This window comes from Limulus polyphemus, unplaced genomic scaffold (assembly GCF_000517525.1).
Source record: "Limulus polyphemus unplaced genomic scaffold, Limulus_polyphemus-2.1.2 Scaffold746, whole genome shotgun sequence".
In the NCBI taxonomy this organism is placed as follows: domain Eukaryota; kingdom Metazoa; phylum Arthropoda; class Merostomata; order Xiphosura; family Limulidae; genus Limulus; species Limulus polyphemus.
This window is the reverse complement of record NW_013666356.1, coordinates 93,446-106,673: the sequence shown is the minus strand read 5'-3', so window position 1 is coordinate 106,673 and position 13,228 is coordinate 93,446.

Genomic DNA, 13,228 nt, shown 5'->3' with positions numbered 1-13,228 from the left:
CTGCTGCCACAAACCTTACAAGGCTATTATACATAGGCCACCTTGTCCCTGCTGTCACAAACCTTACAAGGCTATTATACATAGGCCACCTTGTCCCTGCTGCCACAAACCTTACAAGGCTAGTATACATAGGCCACTCTGACTGTTATGCTGAATTAAAAGAGAGAGCATCTTACTTGAAACAGTGGAAGTGAATCCTTCACGAAAAAAAGAACACTAGTGACTGACGTAACATACACTCCATCATCAGATATATTTTCTGCTCTGTCTGCTTCAGCTGGTTTACACCCCGTGTTAGCGACTACACACATTCTTTAGTCAACTGGGAAGGTCGAAAAAGTATCAACTGCACAAATCTTTTTCGACATCTACTTCCTTTACAACTTCTACAAACTGTTGGGCTGTTTTACCAATTCGAGAATGCGTTGTGTAGAAGCACAGTCAGCTACTGTGTTTTGTACGAGAGCAGGCTGAATAAGTTGCAAAGAGCACTGACACCCATCATATAAGCCCGTATAACAGAAATCCCCGGGTTGGCAAACACCATGTCGAGTAGCTAACACACTTTGATGGCAAGACTAAAAAATATTGGAATGAATATAACTTTTCTGTCATGAAAACAGTCGTTGATTTCTAGTCACACTTCGTCAACTTGAAATCCTTGTCTTTTATCTTGTTTTATATGTTTAGCTTCATAGCAAAGTTTATTTTGTGTGGGTAGGTTCATTTTGTGGTTGAAGGCGACGCTTCGGCTTCAATCAGGGTGTGATTGTATAGCCATTTCCAACCCTAAGGACGCTCCTGTTCGAGGTTTCTACTCCTAAAGAGATTCATTGATGATTTCCTTATTATTTAATAGTATCTTTCTTTGTAAAGGATTCTTATATCACTCTCCAACCAAAACAAAATGTATCCTGACGGCATTGCTCTGGCAAGAGATAGGGAATCCTTCGTGAATTAAATGTGCAGGAGCTAAGAATGTCACCCATTGCACCACGGTTAATATCTGTGTCAACACGTCGCTGTATTGACGTACGCAAATCGTCCTTCTGATGTTTGACTACCCTTCTTTATACTCTAATTATACGACAGTTCTTTTCAGGTTAACTCTCTTTCCTAAAAATGAATATATATATACGTACATCCTCTATCTTATGTTTAATCGAAGCTGTTATTAAGATTCCGCCAATGGATTCATCTGTAGTAATTTGAATCTGTAGTAATTTGAACGAGAAGACGAAAAATATATCCGAAATAAAATATTTATTTTCATTATCGTTTTGATCTTCTAGTTATTATTAGAATTTACATAAACCGATACTTGAAAGATTGGATAACCCGAAGCTTTAAATTGATCACAAATCATTCAGAGTGCTTGATATTACAGAATCAAAAACGATGTTGATTTCGACACCAAATTAGAATATATTTTTCTCACAAAAAAATTATTGTTAAAGTAAACAAATACAATGATGATAAAGATTAATTATAAAAATAATACATCATGTATAAGATCTCAAACTTCAGTATAACTGGTAAATTATTTCATCTATTATCCTATATTAACAAGCTCCTTCAGTCTCTTTAATTACTTGTTCCCCAGTGGGACAGTGCTAAGTTTACAATGCTAGATTCAAAGGTTCGATTCCCAGCAACAAGGTTTGGCTATAAAGCAAACAAAAAACTTTAATTGCTTATTTACGTAAAAATACTGGCGAAGGGTCACATGAGCCTATATTTCAAGCATGAAGGTCATATGTGTTGTGATTCAAATTGAGGTATGGAAGTCAGCACACACACAGACAAATAAAAAACAGAGAGAGGGAATTTACGTTAAACTATGTAATTTATATACTAATACTTAGGCCTAATAAAAGTGAAGAAAAGGTTTTTTTCTGATATGAACTTATTCATAGAAAGACTTTAGGCAGTATACCAAACCGATGTCACACAATTATTCTAGTTTAAATTTACGTGAAATGTCAACAGAAAATAATACGATTATTTAATTATCAGTAATGAATTTGTATTTCATTTGATTTATTATTCTAACTTATCAAAATGTGGAAGGGCGAGGGTCAGTACATTTCAAAGTTTCGTGAATTCCTGGTCTTTCTTTTGCCATAACGTGGGTTTTTAAAATCAACAACACAAGAAGTATAGATTACAATATCAAACACACACACACACAGGACTTGGTGATGCTATCCTCGTTTTTCTGTTAACCTTTAAGAAAGAAGTTAGCTTACTATAAAACATACGGTTAATTTCATAAGCTCAATAAAATTTGTTCTGTTACTTTTCTTTTCGGAATTTTATTTTTCATCTCAAATCGTCCAATTATTTCGAGCGCTGTACTGTAACCAAACGATCACCAGACATACTATTTTTGAAAGTTGTTACACCTCGGTGCTCACAGACTGGGGAAATTAGAAAAGGTATATTTTATTCTCCTCTCTTGCACTGGATAGAATGAACGGTTACAAATACTATTATCTGTACCTAGCTGAAGACCTACAGACTAAATCCATATCAGAGATTTGAATGATACATTAAAGAATCACAATTAATTTCTAATTTCTGCAGTGCTATACATACGAAAAGTGGAAACAATACCTTCCAGTTTTAATGAGGAAGTCGTTTGTGTGTTAATATAAAAAAATGTTAAGAAATTTTTCTCATTTGTTTTGCGTATATTCCTTTAGGTGAAAATTTGAATTTATTGAATTTTTTTTTGTAAGTACTGTACACCATACGTAAAACTTTGATAAATTCAACCCCTGTACCTTTATAATATAATATTATAAAATTCAATGCTGGTATCAAAATAAGTGAGGTTGAAACATTATATACTATTCGATATGTGCATAAAGTAAATTACCCTTGATAAGAACAATCTTAAATTTCAGGTCAGGTTAGTACAATTATGTTGGATAGTGCTGTCTGCCTGCATCGGAATCTAGATCATTGTGGGGGATCTGGGAAGGTCAGGTTCTATCTTCTTCTCTATGTTGGATAATTATAATGGCAGATATCTTACTATCATCTCTAAAATTCTCATTTATTGGATATTTTGTTTCCTAAAGATAAATTAGATTTTACAGGCGAGTATATAAAATATATTCTACGAAACAGTTTTAGATTGAGTATTTACAGTAAAATCTTGTCGCCATCACTCAATATCTAAGGAAAAAGGAAATTAAAATATAATAATGTGATATTTTTCCTTATGTACTTTTTAATTTCAGTCTTAATAAGCGGTTAACTTGCTGGAATGGATCCGAGATTTCCTGGTTTGTACCCAATTGTCGTTCAATAGAAAGAAAATAATCGCTACTTTGGGTGAAATAGAGAAGTGACGATCAGATCTTACTATTTGATCAGAGTATCCCACGAGTTGACGGCGGGTGATGTTAACTAGCTGCCTTTCTTGCGGTTTATCACTTCATAATTAGGAACGGCTAGCTCAGATAGACTTTGTGTGAAACTTAATAAACAACAATAAATGTTTAGGGTAGCCATCTGTTGTTTTAAGTTCTCCTAACTTGTCCTGTAAAACAAATTAAATTCACTTATAATGAATAGATGACTTTTTTCTTTTCAAATCGTTAATTTTTTTTTGCACATTAACAATCTCTTAATGTTTTTGAAAACTTGGTAACAATTTATGAAGGAAGTTAGCTGTTGCGACTGTGTTAAATGGTCTAAATTGATTTTTTCGACAATAATATTGAAAAAAACAAACAAGGCTTATCTTTGTTATGATCACGGTATCTTGAATTTGGCATATTTGAGGACATATGGTCCTTCATTGGCTCAGAAGTAAATTTGAAGGTTTAGAAGTATCAAATTTGAGGGTCGATTCCTTTAGTGGGCAAAGGGCTGATGGCCCATCGTGCGACTTTGCGGTTAACAACAAAACAATTAAGAGCATATTTAATGAAAATATAATCCAATGCACAAATTATGATCAATACTCGACTATCAGAATTTTCGTTTTGTTATGTGGTAAAATACATTTTAAACATTTACTCTATTTAAAGATGACTGTGTTCTTCAATTTTCAGCGACGATGCCCAATTTTCCAGTAATGTTCGCAGCATAAAATCATTTCCGGGCGTGTTTCTAGTTAGATGAAATTCAAGTATGAAGCACCTTTTTTTGTGTAAAATACTCAAAGTGCACGTTTTGCAATGTTATTCTTATTATAAATAAATCCACATTCTTATACTTTCACCGTTATCCCTTGTTAGCTTATTTATGCTATTTTTTTTTAAATATCAATTTCACAACACATTGTAATCCTGAAAACGGGTGATATCTCTCGATATAGAGAAGTTTTGAATTTAAAGTTTACTTCCCCCCCCCCTTGATATAATGCCTTCGATTTGGTGAAATCTATCTGGTTATCTTATTGTATTTCCATTAATTAGTTAGTTAGTTTGCAGTTAAGCACAAAGCTACACAATGAGTTATCTATGTTATGTTCACCATAGGTATCAAACCCGGTTTCTAGCGTTATAAGTCCGTAGACGTATCGCTATGCCACTGGGGAGCTTGTATTTCCATAAAATCTGACATCTAGTTATGAAAGTAGGTACTGTCTGAGCATCCGAGTCACAAAATGTAACTTTGTAAACAATTGTATAATGGCTTGCTGTAAACAAGTGAATAACAGTTTACCATTCAGATAGAGGTCGAGTTTGTATGGAGTATATATACAACAGATCGAGAGATATAATATGTTTCACCCAAAATAAACCACTTCATTATACACATAAATCGTTTTGTTCTGTTTTTTGCCAATTTATTAGCTACGTTGTACGCCTAAGTCACTTTGAATTTGTTTCACAGTGGTTTCCTGGGGCCTTCTCACAATCCTAACAAATGAAAGTTCTTCAAACTACAATGGTACGTACTTTCAGGTGACTTAAAATGTGCTAAGTGTAATTATTTCCGTTTTCTAATCCCGTTGACAGCAAACTGCGCTTGACAACGTAATGTAACTATTTCACGTATCTGTTTTACACCAGATTAGAATCTTTACTTTCTCAATTCACTTAATTATGACGTTCTTCACAATGCACGTATTTCGAAACTCCAAATGAACAGCATTGTAAATAAATATGAAACTTCACAGATGATACTCATGCAGAAGACACGAACAATGAGTAATTTCAAATGAATGGTAACTTTCTCATTAGTACACTACATTATTCAAGGGAATGGAAAGTAACTAAATTGTAAAATTCACTATTATTTCGTACTTGTTTTAAGTGTGTGGTATGCAGAGATATTATGTGTTTTCTACCTTCTTATTTTAATGTTGAATTTTACCAAAAGTATTCAGTTATTAAGGTGTATGCATAGCTTTTGCATAAAAACATTGCCATGAGAGTCGTTAAACCGCCCCCCCCCCCTCATTGGCACAGCGGTATTTCTGCGGATTTACAACGCTAAAAACCGGGTTTCTATACCCGTGGTGGGCAGAGCACAGATAGCACATTGTGTAGCTTTGTGCTTAACTACAAACAAACAAATCGTTAAGCTATTGTCGCTCTAGCTACCTATTGTTCTGTGTTGTGCCTCTGAGATAACACCTAATCTACCCATAGAGAAAATAACTGTAAAGTTTCAACTTGTGTATCAAAATAGACAACAGTTTTCTCAGGTGATGTCTCAAGGCTACAATATTCTGTATTCTCTAATAGGAAGGTAAAATGTTACCACTTCAAATACATCACGTGATTAATGTTTTTACAGTCTGGTAGTTGCTTTCATAGAATAGTCTGAATAAGATTTCAAACTAAACAGAGTGAATAAGCATTTTAGATCTAATTATTCAGTAAATTTAACATTCTATTGTGCCGAAGTGAATACTCACACACATTTTGTTTGGGTTTGAATAAAGATTGTTTATTGTATTTTGTGTCCAATCTCTTTATTTCTCATAAACTCAGTCAAAGTCAGAGAATTGTGAATTATTTCACAATAAATATGTTGGCCAAATCTTTCCTTATTCTGTTATTCACTCTTTGGAGAAACCAGTCTTTTCTGAGGATATCATAAAATAGATAGGAATGAGAAACTTTTGATGCCAACGGAACATTGTTATAGAGTTTTCTGTTTCCTTCTGGCATGTGTATTGCCCGTTACTCTAATTCGTGTATAATTAAGTTTATAAAGACTTTATTATTAAGGAAATAACAATTTCCACAATTCAAAGGACTTACAACTAAGATAAAGAGTCAGTCACTGGGACTTACAACCAAGATGAAGAGTCAGTCACTGAAGGGAGTTGGTTGTCCGAGAGAATTGTTGGGCCTAGGATAAGTTCTATCTTTTATGTAGCACTTTTGTCGAAATGCTGTGAAAGCCTACTATTTCATACTTGTTATTGCCACAACTTTGAAAAGAAAGTTGCCAATGTTTGGTGCATTCAACACCTAAAGGTCATGGATGGTGTTGCATCCTTCGAGCCTGAGACCAAATGAGGCAGTCTGTATAGGACTGCCAGGCTTTGCCAGTTATAGTAACTTATTTCCAGCTCTAGTCAAAGCTCTACCAAAAATAGCCAAGAGAGAATGGAGGTGCAGTTGATGGACAAAGTTTGCCAGTCGGACCTATCTTACTAGCAAATGAGACAGTAAACCCCATATGGTGAAGAAGATGAATCATGAGGCATTCATGAACCATTTGAACCTAGAGGTACAGTATCCTGCAAGGGCAGCTATAAATCATAGAGAAAGATGAAGTCGTGTCAGTTGGTAGATAAGAGTTCATAACTGAGAAATTCTGGCCACAACCACAGGCTGTTGTGAGTGAAGCAAAACAAATCTTTCTCCTTCCTTCCCATCACTAAATGTTCAAGATTGCATCAAAAGAAAGTATGGATTATTTCCTGAAGTGTTTCAAGCAGGTAACTTAATGGAATGGCTGGTCTCCATAACAGAAAGCAAAATGCCTAATGTCGAGTCTAGACAGTCTAGTCTGGACTTTGTCAAGCACGTAAATGATGTATAACTATGGAAATTGGAGACAGTCACTGTGCTGAAAGCTTATCCTGGTGGAAAATCAAGGAATCCATTGAAACAAGTGCAAGGCTTGGAAGAGGGGTGCCACCAAGTTTACCCTGCAATGGCTTCAGTGGATTTGGAGGGTATTCTCATTTACAAGTATGAGATGATGAGACATCATCTAGGTGTGAAAGATAATCTCACCCTTACTGAGGCAACTTCTTTCATGAAAAGGTACAAAGTGGTAACTTAGAAATGGTTGCAGGAAAGGAATAAACATGCAGTGACAGCTGTTGTGGCTATCGCTCATATAAATGTTTCTTCCAATGTCCCTACGTCATGCCAATCTTAAGACATGCCAAGATGTAACCAACCAAACTCACATCCTGGCACTGTGATGCAACCACAATGGTATCCAGTGAATGGGCTGAATGGGCAGAGCTATCCTAGCCCTCCAATGGCTTTCTAGATACAGCTACTTTTTAGTGAGCTTTTCATATCTTGTCGAACAGCAAAGTAAGCCAAGTTATAGGTTTTGACTGGTGACTCAGCAGATTCAGGAGAGCCAACTGCAAGCAGTAAACAGTCTGATACAGTTTCAGAAAACTAATGGAGCCCAAGTCGGATCTGGTCATGAAATTAGGAGAGTATAATGGATGGTTTGCACTAAAAGACTTGGTTGTCAATCAAGTTCTCTCACAGCTGGGTTTATCATCGTATAAGCTTGCCAGGGTAAAAGAGCAAGAGATAAGAATTCTTGGATAATACAGGAGCAGCCAGAACACTTGTAAACCTTGCATTATACCAAGAACTCCAAGAGAACGCACTACTCAAGCCAGTAGACTTCATTCTGGCAAATGAATATGAACTAAACATGAATGGAAAAGTGAATCTCTGACTATGACCAAGAAATTTCACTCCCAGAATGATGGTAGTTCATTGCTGATATAAGTTCTGGCATTGGCTTCCTTAGTTCGACTGTGAAACTGGTGAAGGTGATATTCTATGAGAGTTACTTGATGCCAGCCATATGAATCCAGGAACAATAGACTTTATAAGTGTATGTGAGAGAGGAAATAACCGTACCCACACATACACAATAGTGTTTTCTGAGTTACTATAAATGAGACTTGGTGTGTCATTGCTGTTAACGAGGTAATACAGCTCACACATGAAAGGTATTGTTTCCTTTTCAGAAAGCAAGCAGTGTTACCAAAGACAGTTATATGTCCAAGGAGGGATAAAATCTTAGTATTTTTCTGCAAAATAGAGAGTCAGTTATCCAGCTTCCCTCTAGAATGATAATTGGCAAGGTAAGCAAAATGGAAGTGATCAAATCTAGTTGTAATGCTAGGGTTGCATCGGAAAGCAAGTACACAGTTACCAGCGAACCTGAAATTGCTAGTTGATGATTATGCAAACACTTTAACTCAACACAACAGCAGCAGAAACTCACTGATATGTTCGTCAAATATACCAATGTTTTATCTCGAATAACAGTAGCTCAATATCGCATAGATACAAGTGATGTGTATCCAATTAAACAAACGCCACACACACATATACAACACATGTTAAAGAGTGATATAATACAGCCTTCGGGGTGTGTTCTGCCATAAGAACTAATTACTACCAGGAAAAACAAAAGGTATGCCTAAGTTTTGTATTGACTTTAGATAGATGAATGTGGCAATTCTCACTGATGCATCTACGTTGCTGTGAACAGATAAATAGCTGGAGCTGGAGGTGTTGGAATAGGCCTGATGGCTCAGCACTTTAGACCTGGTATCCAGAAATTGACAAATCGAGCAAGATAACGAGAGCAAACCTAAGACTTCCTTTAGCATGAGAGATGGCTTATATGAATTTTTCATCTTGTCATTTGGCCTGCCATTTTTAGGAGGCTTATGGAATGGGCTGCAATAAGAGAAATACCTGGTCTAAGTTGATGTCGTCTTAGTATTTAGTCATATGTTCAAGTCTAGACCTGAGAACTTGAAAATAATATTCTAGGAGGCAAAAAGGCAGACATGAAAATGAAACCAGCAAAATCTAAATTCATCCCACGAAGTGGAATTTCTTACTCTCATCATGGGTAAAGATGGAGTGTCTACAGATCCTGCTAAAGGAGCAGGGGTGCAGGACTGACTTAAATATGTGACCAAGCAAGAAGTCTGTTGTTTTCTTGGCTTTGTGTCATACCAATGTTTGTGGCCAACTTCTCCAGGATTCTTACACTGTTATTGGCACACACTACAGTTGAGATGCACTTCAGGTGGAGTGAGGAAAGTGAGCAAGTATTCCAATCCCTAAAGCATGGTTTACTAGAAGCCCTAGTGTTAGCATGTTCAGGACTAGACTGTGAGTTCTACTTAGATAAGGATGCCAGTGATAGTGGATTGGAGCAGTTGGTGCAATTGTAGGATGGAATAGAACATATGATTTCATACATTAGATGTGTGCTCACAGCTTAATAAAACAGACACTGTATGATAAAGAAATAGCTTCTTGCAGTTGTAATATTTGTAAAACACTACCAACACTACTTGGGTGGACCGTGCATCACTTAAATGGTTGACGAAATTAAAAAATTTGGATGAGATGATTGCATTGTGGATAACAGTATTGAAGGAGTATAATCTAATCATACAACATCATCTGGTACTTCAACATAGAAATGCTGACAGAATGTCTTGCCAAGTGATGGGATCCTGTTTGCTCATTGAATATTCTAACCCTGAACATCATGTAGAAGTCAAAACTATTTCTACCATAGTGCCACACAATAAGATATCCCAGTACTGAATGAATGCCACAATTAATACTTTGGGAACACTGGGAAGAACAACTGAAGGGCACAGATACAACATGGGCATTCCGTGCCATGTAGTAAGATAAATCCTGCCAGTTCAAATTGATGAATGCACCATGGATGCACGTAATCTATGGTACTTTATATGAACATTACAAGGGCAGGACTGTGTGCTGTACTGTCATTATTAACCACCGAGCGATGGCTCTCAGCTTGTGTTGCTGATAGTTGTCCCCAGAGCTTTGAGGCACGAGATTCTTCAGACAGAATGGAGGGCACTAAAATGTTACCCACTCACGTCCTAACATTTGGTGGCAGTTCCACTGGCTGCATTTGAGTAAAGATGTTCAGTGATGATATTAGTACTGTTCAGTGTGTATGTGTGTGTATCACTTAAAGAAAATGCCCATTTTTGTCTTATGAACTAATACTCATTCAGATAAATATATTATGGAACACCTGTTAAAAGTAATTTGTAATTCTGATTAAAGCACAGTCATAAAATATATACATAAGTAAATTGCGCTCTAATAAAATAGGGCCATCTACAGTTATATGTTATTACATATGTGCATAAAAAGAAATTATTTCTGTAAGTTAACTTAAGATGTAAGTATTACATGACGTTTCAATGCACAAAATTGTTTAAGCTTTATAGAATCCTTACTACATGTTTACCTTCACATAAAATGGTGTAGTATAGGAATATACTATATTTTACTTCTTTCTACAGTATTAATAATTATTCTGAAGTTATTTTAATTTTAATTATGAGTAGGCTTCCACGTATCATGTAGTCAAGAAAAACCGTTAAGTTGATCTTGTTTCAAGTAACCTTTGTTTCTTTGCGACTTTGTGTAAGAATTAGGGTTAGTAATGTCCTTCAGTGGTTGTTTAGGTAATACCTATCTATAGGTTAATGTCTCAAGTATGTTTTTTTTTAGAATAACTTGCCACGTGGAAGTGCAAGTCGAACAGTATAAATACAATATCTCTTCAAACCTAATTGAATTAGCGCAGGGCAAAGCAAGGCGTGTAAGTCAAGCTGAGGTAAGATAAAGTAAAGAAAAAGGTGCGGTAAGGTAAGATAAACGTATGAAGCCTTGTATCCTGCAGCCCGACTTAGACCGACAAACAGGTATGCACACTGTTTTTACGTTAAATGTTTTAATAAAGATTGTTTATTTTGTTTATCACGTTTTGTCTAATTTCTTTCGTATATTTAACATAGATCCAGTTAGAAAGCGTTTTAGTATTACTCTGTAAATCTATATCCTGACGAATCTTCTCTATGATGGGCTTTTTTTGATATGTCTCAAAAGTATTTTCAGCTCATCTGAAAACACTACAATATTCTACATTTGCTCTAAAGTTTTCAGTCAGTAATAATAGCGTTGTCTGTACTATGTATCAGTGGTCTCATTTTATTAAAGAGCTATATATACAAAAACAGATTATTTTTTAAGAAATTAAATTGTGTCTCTACTTACTTTATGTAAATTGTGTCTCTACTTACTTTATGTAATGTAAATTGTGTCTCTATTTACTTTATGTAATGTAAATTTATGAAACATGTGGCATTTGAACCAAAATTTGGGCACAGAGGTATGTCTGCGGACTTACAACGCTAGAAACCGGGTTTCGATACCCTTGGTGACCAGAGTGCAGATAGCCCATTGTGTAGCTTTGTGTTTAACTTCAAACAACGCAACGATAAACTACACAAAGAACTACTTGCATATAGCTGACTCTCATCTTGAATGGATAAAACAACGATAAACTACACAAAGAACTACTTGCATATAGCTGCCTCTCATCTTGAATGGATAAAACAACGATAAACTACACAAAGAACTACTTGCATATAGCTGACTTTCATCTTGAATGGATAAAACAACGATAAACTACACAAAGAACTACTTGTATATAGCTGACTCTCATCTTGAGTGGATAGAATTAGAAAGAAGTTAGCTAGTCAACAGCACCCACGCCAACTCTTTGATTACTTTTGTTTGACGGAAAATAGTGTGATTTGACCGTCATGCTTATAGTGCGGAGCGCGTTTATGGGGCAATAAGATGTAAATCAAAAATCGTTGGAATCAAAGTCTGGGCACGATAACTATTAAGTCAAGCCCAACCAATTGAACACAAGGACTAATATGTTGAAAACCTAAGATGAAATAATGATCTTACAGATCCAGCAGAGATTAAGAAAATCTTAAATTAATCGTAAAAAAAGGAATTTAAAAATGTCTATTTTAATAAATTTAAATAGTTATCTTAGATTAATATAGTATTAAAAATTGTAATAGTTGTTTATTTAAAAGGTATTGTTTATTTTAATAAATTTAAAAAGTAGCTTTAGATGAATATATTGCTAAAAATTGTAATAGCCTCAAAATTTGTTTAACAATATTATGGAAACAATAAACTTAGAATACTTTTTTATATCATGTATGTTAGAATATTACAATTTATGGCATGTAAAGAATCAACTCAATTCCCGACATTTTGAAACCTATGTTGCAAGGAAGAAGATATACGGGAAATAAAAATAGACCTGATACTATATGAAGAGAGAGAGTAATAGTGGCGGAGAGACAGATTACGATCTCAGCCTAAAGCGTGTGGTGAATCAATAAATGGAACCAGATGTCCCGCCAACTTCACGGAGATCATGAGAGTTTGTAGAGACACCAGCTGCCTTGAAGAGAGAAATATTTATTGTGATTTTTCCAGTCTGTGAAAGGTTTAAAATTTGAATTAGAGCAATTTCTCAGTATATAGCCACTCCAGCCCAATTTAAGTCCCTCACAGGCCGGAGCAGTGGTCCTTTAAGAAAGACCCAGTTTAAGTCCCTCAGAGGCTGAAACAGTGGTTCTCTAAGAAATAGATCCAGTTTAAGTCCCTCACAAGCTGGAGCAGTGGTCCTCTAAGAAATAGACCCAGTTTAAGTCCCTCACAGGCTGGAACAGTGGTCCTCTAAGAAACAGATTCAGTTTAAGTCCCTCACAAGCTGGAGCAGTGGTCCTCTAAAAAATAGATCCAGTTTAAGTCCCTCACAGGCTGGAGCAGTGGTTCTCTAAGAAATAGAACCAGTTTAAGTCCCTTATAAGTCTATTTTTTAGAGGACCACTGCTCCAGCCTGTGAGGGACTTAAACTGGGTCTATTTCTTAGAAGACCACTGCTCCAGCCTGTGAGGGACTTAAATTGGGTCTATTTCTTAGAGGACCACTGCTCCAGCCTGAGAGGGACTTAAACTGGATCTATTTCTTAGAGGACCACTGCTCCAGCTTGTGAGGGACTTAAACTGGATCTATTTCTTAGAGGACCACTGTTCCAGCCTGTGAGGGACTTAAACTGGGTCTATTTCTTAGAGGACCACTGCTCCAGCCTG